Raw genomic sequence first — 10,075 nt, 5'->3', positions numbered from 1 at the left:
TTTATCTAAATATTTGCATAACATCCAGTTGAAATAGCTGAAACCTAGGATTGATTTGAATCAGAAGTTTAATTCTGCCTCCTTTTTTGAAATATGTGTATGCACAGTATCTGTGTTTATGTACAACCCATATACTTATTTTTAAGTGACCCAACCTTCATTGAGTAAGCAAAAATATAACAAAAACACATAAATCCTCTAGCCATCTACTCTTGACTAAAATTATTGCTTTGTTATCTCAAAAAAGGTGTCTTAGATAAAGAAGACAATGGTAAACTGAAATTTAAAAGTATAACAGTTTATAATTTATTTTCAATATGTTTGGGAAATGCATCAGTTGGTAAACACTGAGCTTAAAGTAGATCTCAATGTGTCGGTAATTTGGAGAAATGGCAAAAGATATGAATCAATACATTGATATATTGGACTTTATTGTGTAGGAAGGACTCTAGCACAAGGAGTGTACTATTTGTACACAAATTGTACACAGTTTGTTTAGTAAATACACTTTTAGGAGAAGTGGTACTTGGCATGTGTCTTGGACCATTAATCAACTACCTGATTTGATACTATAATTCCAGCCCTAGTAAAAACTGGTCTGTGCAAGGTTCATACATGAACACTAGAGGCTTTATTAAGAACAGTTGACCTTTTGAAAGCATTACTATTAATAAAAACTCCCACTCTAATGTTGTGTGTTCCTCTAACTAAAAATGAAAGAACAAACTTTTCAGCATAAACAAATAGCTCTGAAAAACCCCATCTCCATCTCGCGACTGGTCTTTGTGACCTTTCCAACTCAGCAATCACCTAATGTTACTGTAGTATGATAGTATTATAATTTGGCAATATGTCCAATTAGTTAGTGGTTAAAAACAAATTGTGGGTGGAAAATGGGAATCATGTTTCTGAGGTTACTCTGCTCAGTCAGTCTACAATTGTTTAAGCATAAAATGTTTGAAAAAATAAAATAACTATTTCTAGAAAATAATTCATTTATACTGACAGTCACAAGTAACCAGTACACTGACATCCATTTTCCTTTCCTACAGATCATCTCCCCCCTCAGCATCTGATTGCATCAAATTAGAGATAGTGTTAATGTGTTATGCTTATTTTTGCCTTTTAAAATTCTGTTTCTAAGATTTAACTATTAAACCATTATATTTATTGCTGCTATCAGTTTTATACTTACAGTGAATGAAATCACTTGCCTAATTGCATCATGAGGCCTAGTTTATTTTCATAAAATTGACAATATATTGAAGTCCATATACCTCCAGAATTTGAGCCTCTGTAAAATTGTTTAGCATAGATAATAGGACATATGAATAAGAGTTATAAGACTCTCAGACTTTGCCAGTGATTTATTCTATAACCTTGAATAAATTACCTAGTTACTTTTCGTACCTTGAAAGTGAAACTCCTCTTACTTACCTCACATTGATGCCTCACTAATTAAAATGAAAGTGTTTTAAAGATCTTTGGGGAAAATAGGCTATGAATGCATCTGATGTTATTTTTCCCTTTCTCTCAACTCCATTAGGCACAGTCTGCTGATTCCCAGTTGCTACTGGTTGGTAGATGGCTAAGGAATTTTTATTGCTAACTGAGAATTTACTGTTTGCCAAATACTATGCTTGGTGCTTTACATGGATTATCTCTTATTCCCATGATAGCCTTATGAGATGGATATTTAATTATGGGTCTATAACACCATGCAAAGAGAAAATATTTGAAATTGCAATGTATTACAAAGTAAAATTGTGAAGGAAGATCTCTATCTTTGACAAGTTTTTGCATTTTTTATTCTAGATAGCAGCATCCCCCCCAGGCTCCAGAGACTAAAATATAAAAGTATAAATGACAATTAACAATTTAAAATGCTACTTCCTCACATGGAATTTACATTTTAAAGATAATAAACTTTAAACCAAAGAAATGGCACTCTACCAATGACATTTTCAACACCATATACTATGGGTACTTTGCAGTAGTTATCAGGAAATATGGAAAGATTTAAAAAATCACATCACATTAGAATTATCCACTGTTGTTGAGATTAATTTTGGGGGAAATTGCTATAAATATTCTGTCTCCCTCTCTATGGTAGCCCAAGGAATCTTCTTATTTTCAAATATATAGTTGTGTGGGAAATATGAAATGGACATCAAAGGGTTGATTGCTTAATAGTTAATGTTGAGGTATGCTTGGGGCAAGATTCCTTTCTCTTAGGAACACATATTCCAAAGAATTTGGTTCTTCATACTCAATAACTTCAATTTAGTTAAAATCTGAAAAGAACCTGTACAGTCCTCATCTTTGACTAGGAAAGAAGTTGTAGAAGCAGTCAAACTATGAGCAATAAAAAAATTGTGTTATATAACTTCCTTAGGAAGCCAGTAGTACTGACTCACAGTGTTCTCCAAACTTCTCCCCACCTGCTCCTGCTCAAGCTTCAAAATTCTTATCCATAGTCTAGAGAAATAGCTTTTGTCTGGTATTATGACATCTAATGATTCATCAGCTACAAGGTCGTTCATAAGTGTGTGCATCACAGGCTGTATACATACCTAGGGGGTTATTTTAAATGATTTGGACATTATTTCCCACTTTGCCTATTTCTAATATACACATTTATCAGGAAGTCATTGTTGTTTTTCAGTTGCTCAGTCATGTCCGACTCTTTGTGACCCCATCAACTGCAGCACTCCAGGCCTCCCTATCCTTCACTATCTCCCAGAGTTTGCTCAACCTCATGTCCATTGAGTCAATGATGCCATCCAACCATCTCATCCTCTGTCACTCCCTTCTCCTGCCCTCAATCTTTCCCAGCATCAGGGTCTTTTCCAATGAGTTGGCTTATTGCATCAGGTGGCCAAAGTACTGGAACTTCAGCTTCAGCATCAGTCCTTCCAATGAATATTCAGGGCTGATTTCCTTTAGGATTGACTGCTTTGATCTCCTTGCTGTGCAAGGGACTGAGTCTTCTCCAGTATCACAGTTCAAAAGGTCCAACTCTCACATCCAGTAGTACATGACTACTGGAAAAGCCATAGCTTTGGCTATACGGACCTTTGTTAGATTTCATATTCACACATTCAAAATCTCTGCAACTGTCTAGTGTAATAGCCTGGAAAATGTGACATGTGTGATTTGAGAGTATGACTAAAACAAAATGTCTAGATTTCATATAGTTTGCTCTTAATTATGGGAATATTACTTTAACTTCACTTTAGGAAAAAGCAAAGGTGATTTGGCTCATGACATGCTCAGCAGCTTCAGTTGTATCTGACTCTTTGCAACCCCATGAATTGTAGCTCACCAGGCTGCTCTGACCATGGAATTTTTCTGTCAGGAATACTGGAGTGGGTTTCCATGCTCTTTTCCAGATTTGGCTTATATATTCTAACTAGTAGCAATGACTACTTACATAATACCATGCCATGATATCATCACAGGCAAAGAACCTACTTGAAGCTGCTTCTAACTTAAATTATTTCTCAATAGAAATGCCCCAATACTGGGTTTTAGGGAATTCCCTTTAACCACTGACTTTGATACTAAAGTCCATATATATATATATGCTCACACTTCTTTATCTATTCCTTAGCTGATAGATATTTAGGTTGCTTCCATGTCTTGGCTATTGTAAACAGCACTGTGATGAACATAGCGGGTGCAGGTATCTTTGATATTATAGCTTCATTCAAATATATGTCCAGAAGTGTGATTGCTGGACAGAGGAGTCTGGTGGGCTACAGTCCATGAGGTTGAAAGAGTCAGACACAAAAGAGCAACACACACACACACACACACACACACACACACACACACACTTGACAAGTCTATTTTTAGTTCTTAAGGAACCTCCGTACTGTTCTCCATAGTGACTCTGCCAATTTACATTCCCACCAGCAGTGTAGTAGGGTTCCCTTTTCTCCATACCCTGTCCAGCATGTGTTATTTGTAGACTTGTGTTTGTTTTGTTTTTTTGGGCCACACCATGCAAAATATGGGATTTTAGTTCTCCTACTAGGGATTTAATCTACACCACCCCCCTGTCCCACCCCCACCCACAGTGGCAGTATGGAGTTTTAACCACTGGACCACTGGGGAAGTCCTATTTGAAGACATTTTAATAATGGTCATTCTGACCAGTGTGAGGTGATGTCTCATAGTTTTGATTTGCATCTCTCTAATAAGTAGTGATGTTGAATATCTTTTCATGTGCCTATTGGCCATCTGTATGTCTTTTTTATGTCTTTTTCTTGTCGAATTGCTATGGCTAGGACTTCCAATACTGTGTTGAATGGAAGTGGTGAGAGTGATAAGAATATTGTCTTATTCCAGGTTTTAGTAGGAAGGTTTTCAGCATTTCAATATTGAATACTATGTGATCTGAGATTTTGTCATAATAGCTTTTATTATGTTGCGTTGTATTCCCTCTATACCCACTTTGGTTAAGAGTTTTTTCATGGCAGGATGTTGACTTTTTTTTTTTTTTTTTTTTTGGAATGGCACTTCTTTTTTTTTTTTTTTTTTCATCATTGTATTTTTTTTTTTATTTTTCAGTGGGTTTTGTCATACATTGATGTGAATCAGCCATAGAGTTACACGAATTCCCCATCCCGGTCTCCCATCCCACCTCCCTCTCCACCCGATTCCTCTGGATCTTCCCAGCCCAACAGGCCCGAGCACTTGACTCATGCCTCCCACCTGGGCTGGTGGTCTGTTTCACCACAGATAATATACATGCTGTTCTTTCGAAACATCCCACCCTCCCCTTCTCCCACAGAGTTCAAAAGTCTGTTCTGTACTTCTGCGTCTCTTCTTCTGCCCTGCATATAGATGCTCCACATCACTCATTATCAGAGAAATGCAAATCAAAACCACAATGAGGTACCATTACACACCAGTCAGGATGGCTGCTATCCAAAAGTCTACAAGCAATAAATGCTGGAGAGGGTGTGGAGAAAAGGGAACCCTCTTACACTGTTGGTGGGAATGCAAACTAGGATGTTGACTTTTATCAAACGCTTTTTCTGCATCTATTGAGATGATCGTGTGGTTTTTGTCTTATTTGATGTGCATCACATTAACTGATTTGTGTATGTTGAACAATCCTTGCGACCCTGGAATGAATCCAATTGAGTCTTCTTGAATTCATAAACAAGGCAAGAAATCAAGGAAATATAAACATTGGTCATTAACTGAGATAATGTCCATATGATGACACTCATTCAGTCTTCTTCATTTTGAATAGTGATTTGAGCTATTTTGTAATGTTAAGCAAATTGATGTGTGTTTCACTTGATTTCAGCATCAGAATCATCACAATGATATGACCAGGTATTATCATAAAATAGATTCTAATAATCCATAGGCACACAACTGGAAGTCTGGTTCTAGTAATGGTAAAATGATTCCATTGTATACTACATCTCAATGAAAAAGAAAACATGCCCATTATCTCTTTTAATCCTCAGTACAATTCTCTAAGCTTTGTCTTATCTTTATGGATAAAGAAATTGAGGCTCAAAGAGAATAGGGGACTAGCCTTAGAACTGTCCTTCAAGATAGGTTCTCTGAACAAGTATAAAATTGTGTCCTTTTCCCTACAGCTCTGCTTTTCTGTCCCAGTACTGATGCCAACTCCCTCAAGTAATTTATCTTCTTTGAATGTAAGTTTTTTCACCTGCAAAACTGGCCATGGAATGTAGAAAGACTTGAATCTTAGTGATTGGAGTCTGTGAACCAAAGATTCCTTGAGGTAGGAGTGGGAGAGGAGTACATAAATTTATATGTCCATTGAATAGTTTGCATAGTACATAACTAACTTGTATTGCAATATGTGGATGAAAAAGTGCTGTTGAAATTAATAAAATACACATTCACTCAAAACCAGTATTGAATCCATTGTAGCTTTTTGTTATTATATATTTCCTTAATCAACAGCTACTAAAAGTGCCACCATTATCTTGGGAGATCCACCACATTTTGCAATGTTAAAAAGGGTCTTTATACTCAAAAAGTTTGGGAATCTCTAAACTTGATGATCTTCAAAACACCTCTGAGCTTGAAAATTCTATGAAATTATTACACAAACCAAGTCTTATTCGATCATTAATACAGAACAGGACTAATTAATTGTAATCCAATTGGCCAAGAAATGATAGACAGTTTGACCTATTTGATCTGAGAAATCATATGAAACCAGCATGAGTATATTTTCATCTAAGAAAAATCAGGAAAGTGTGGGGGACTTGACAGAATAGTGATTTCAAAATAGAAATATGTCATTATCCTCTTAATTCCCATAAGCATTTATTATCTTGTGATTCTGAGTGGTGGGCGGTATAAATCTAGTTAACTATATTGATACTGGACTTCCTAGGTGGCACTAGTAGTAAAGAACCCATGTGCTAATGCAGGAGACATAACAGATGTGGGTCTTATTCCTGGGTCAGGAAGATCCCCTGGAGGAGTGTATGGCAACCCATTCAAGTATTCTTGCCTGGAGAATCCCATGGACAGATAAGCCTGGTGGGCAACAGTCCCTGGGGTCACAAAGAGTTGGACATGACTGAAGTGTTACAGCACACAAGTGCATATTGGTATTAACCTTTTAGGGGCTTGTAATATAAGGTCTTTGTTATTCTACTGCCCTTCATCCTTTTAAAAATATGTCTGAAAAATGAAAGTGAAATTCACTCAGTTGTGTCCAACTCTTTGCAACCCCATGGACTCTACAGTCCATAGAATTCTCCAGGCCAGAATACTGGAGTGGGTAGCCTTTCCCTTCTCCAGGGGATCTTCCCAACCCAGGAACTGAACCAAGATCTCCTGCATTGCAGGCAGATTCTTTTACCAGCTGAGCCACCAGGGAAGCATGTGACATATTCTCACCACCTCTTCTTTTTTTCTTTCACCACCTCTTCTTATCCAAGCTATCATAATCTCTTGCCTATAAAATTACACCTTACAAATTGATTTCCTCTCTTCTGCCCTTGTCTTCACTATAGTGTATTCTCAACGAACAAGCCAGAATAATTTATTCAAAACAGGAATCAGAGCATGTTGTTCCCTTCTCACAACTCTCAAACAATATACCATTCAAAGTAAAAATCCAAATCATCCAAATAGTCAAATACCCTCATGATTTTCCCCTTATTTTCTACCATTCTATTTATTACTATTTCACTCCACTTAGTCCTTACATTTCAACTGTGCTTAGCTCCATTTCTGGAACTTTAATTTCCAGGAGGTAGATGTTACTTTGTGCTGTTTGTTCTCTATAGCTTCCTTGTAATAAATTAGAGTGGTCTGGACAAGTGAGGGCACTTCCTAACTGCCACAGATCATATCTCAGAGCATGGCATTAACTCTTTGGTAAGAAATCTCTCTTTGCTATGGCTTGACTAGAAGAGACTCTGGCTTCCCAGGTAACCCAGTAGTGGTCAAATTAACTAACAAATCTCACCTGTTCATTTTATTTAGTATTTCCTAGGCACCTTTGACTTTTGCATTTTATGTTGACTTTTTTATTGTTTTATAATTTGAGAGTCACATCTACTCTTAAAATCAGGGAAATTTGACATACATAATGGAAAATTATGTCTTAATTAGGTCTTAATTTTATGTTTAGCTATTGCACATTGTTCAAACTGGAATGTATAATACTTAGGAACAAGTTGCAACATACACTTAATTAAGTACCATGCAAACACATTACCAGGGCAGTTTCTGTAGGCACAGCTCCAGTAACAATGTGAGTTCATGCTAAACCATATTTACCACAACACAGTGAATGTGAGAAACTCTGAAGCAAACATTTTTCCATTAACATTTTGCTACCATCATGTGCATATAAAGAAGAAATTACAGACATTTTCCAGGTTCACAAATCTTACCCCAGAGAACAGTCGAGTATTCAAATATCAAATCAGGTATAATTCTGCAAATAATGCTTTGCCTTCCAAAAACTAATCAGCAAAATATAATTTAACATAAAAAAGCAAGAATTGAGAAGGAGTGTTTGGGAAACCCAATATTTGTAATGATACAACTTTGAAAAACCTGTTTTTACATGAGACTTGATTTGAATTATCAAAGCTCAGCTATACTTAAGGAGGAAAAAAGTGGTGGCAGAAGATGATGAAAAAAGTTTTGGATACAAAATGAGCCAGCTTGAATGTTGTGATCACATTCCTGTGAATTTCTGTCTTCAGAAATGGATTCATAAGGTGTTCAGTTCAGTTCAGTCGCTCAGTGGGGTCTGACTCTTTGCCACACAATGAACTGCAGCATGCCAGGCTTCCCTGTCCATCACCAACTCCCGGAGCTTACTCAAACTCATGTTCATCAAGTTGGTGATGCCATCCAATCATCTCATTCTCTGTTGTCCCCTTCTCCTCCTGCCTTCCATCTTTCCCAGCATCAGGGTCTTTCACAATGAATCAGTTCTTTGCATCAGGTAGCCAAAGTATTGGAACTTCAGCTTCAGCATCAGACTTTTCAATGAATATTCAGGACTGTTTCCTTTAGGATTGACTGATTTGATCTCTTTGCAGTCCAAGGGACTCTCAAGAGTCTACTCCAACACCAGTCATTGTGTGTAGACTCTTTAAAAGGAAACTTTTACACAATTTCCTCAGAGCCAGTTAGAAAGAAAACAGATGCCAAGACAAAAGAACAAAGAAAGGAAAGAAGGAACAAGGTAGAGAAGTAAGGAGGGATAAAGGAGGAAAGGAATGAGGGAAGAAAAGAAAGGAAGCAGAGGAAAAAAATAAATATTTATCTACTGCTAAACACTTCATTCTTTCCATACATGTTCTCACTTAATGCTCACAATAACCCAAAAAGGTAGGTATTACACCTTTATTTTGAAAAAAGGAAGCACGCTGTGAAAGGTTAAGTGATTCACCTAAGGTCTTGCAGTTACTGAGTGGCTCAGAATTCAAGCCTAAGTTTGCCTGACTCCATGCCCATGTGATCGTTCCCAGTATGTCACACTTTTGAGATCACTCTGACACAGAACTTTGGTTTGCAATTCATGGTCCATGTGACCTTACAGACTACCTTATACCGTTAATAAAAAATGATATAATGATTTCTATTCTTAAGTTAATGTTATGCATTGTGCATTTAGAATTTCTGATTTTAATTAAAATGAAGACATAATATCATTACATCTCATCAAAAATAGGGATTTCCCTAATTCTATAGAGATTTGGTTGTGTTTTCTGCAGAAAAGCAGGAGCAAATGGAGGGAGTGGTTTCTTTGCCCCATCAAACGGGCCAAATGACTGAAAATAGTTTAGAACAACTTCCCAAGGTGTTTTTTTTTAACTACATAAAAGGGTCATTTTAAGTTCTAGTTATTTTTTTTTTTTTAGGAATGGGGGCAAATTTACTACTGAAATAGTATAATCTGACACAGTGAGTCAAGTCTTGAAAGTATAATTTTGCATGATGGCATTGTTTTGGAAAGAAGCAGTTATAGTTTATTAATTGACTCCTAGGTTTACCATCAGCTCTCCTTTTATTTTTGTTCTATTGATCTTTAAAAAAATTAAAACCAAATAAAACATGCACAAGAAATATAATAGCTTGCTATAGCAAATTGATATGAGGGTTTTTTTAGGGGTGATGAAAATGTTCTAGAGTTAGATTGTGGTGATGATTTCACAACTCCGTAAATGTAATAAAACTCACTAAATCATACACTTAACATGAGCAAATTTATGGTATGTAAAGTATATCTCAATAAAACTGCATAAACAAGACTTGAATGTAAAAAAAAAAAAAACCCAAATTACACAGAAGAGTACACAGTGAAAAGTAAAAGGTGCAACTTTAAGTTTACTTAATAAGTATATACTCCAGTATTCATGCCTGGATAGCCCCATGGACAGAGGAGCCTGGCAGGTTGCAATCCATAGGGTCACATTGAGTCGAACATGACTGAAGTGACTTACTATATACACACACACATAAATGAGGGGGATTCACCAGTGGCTCAGTGGTAAAGAATCTGCCTGCAACGGGGGAAACACAAGAGATGTGGGTTCAA

Source organism: Muntiacus reevesi, chromosome X (assembly GCF_963930625.1).
Source record: "Muntiacus reevesi chromosome X, mMunRee1.1, whole genome shotgun sequence".
NCBI classification, from domain to species: domain Eukaryota; kingdom Metazoa; phylum Chordata; class Mammalia; order Artiodactyla; family Cervidae; genus Muntiacus; species Muntiacus reevesi.
This window is presented reverse-complemented; position numbering follows the sequence as displayed.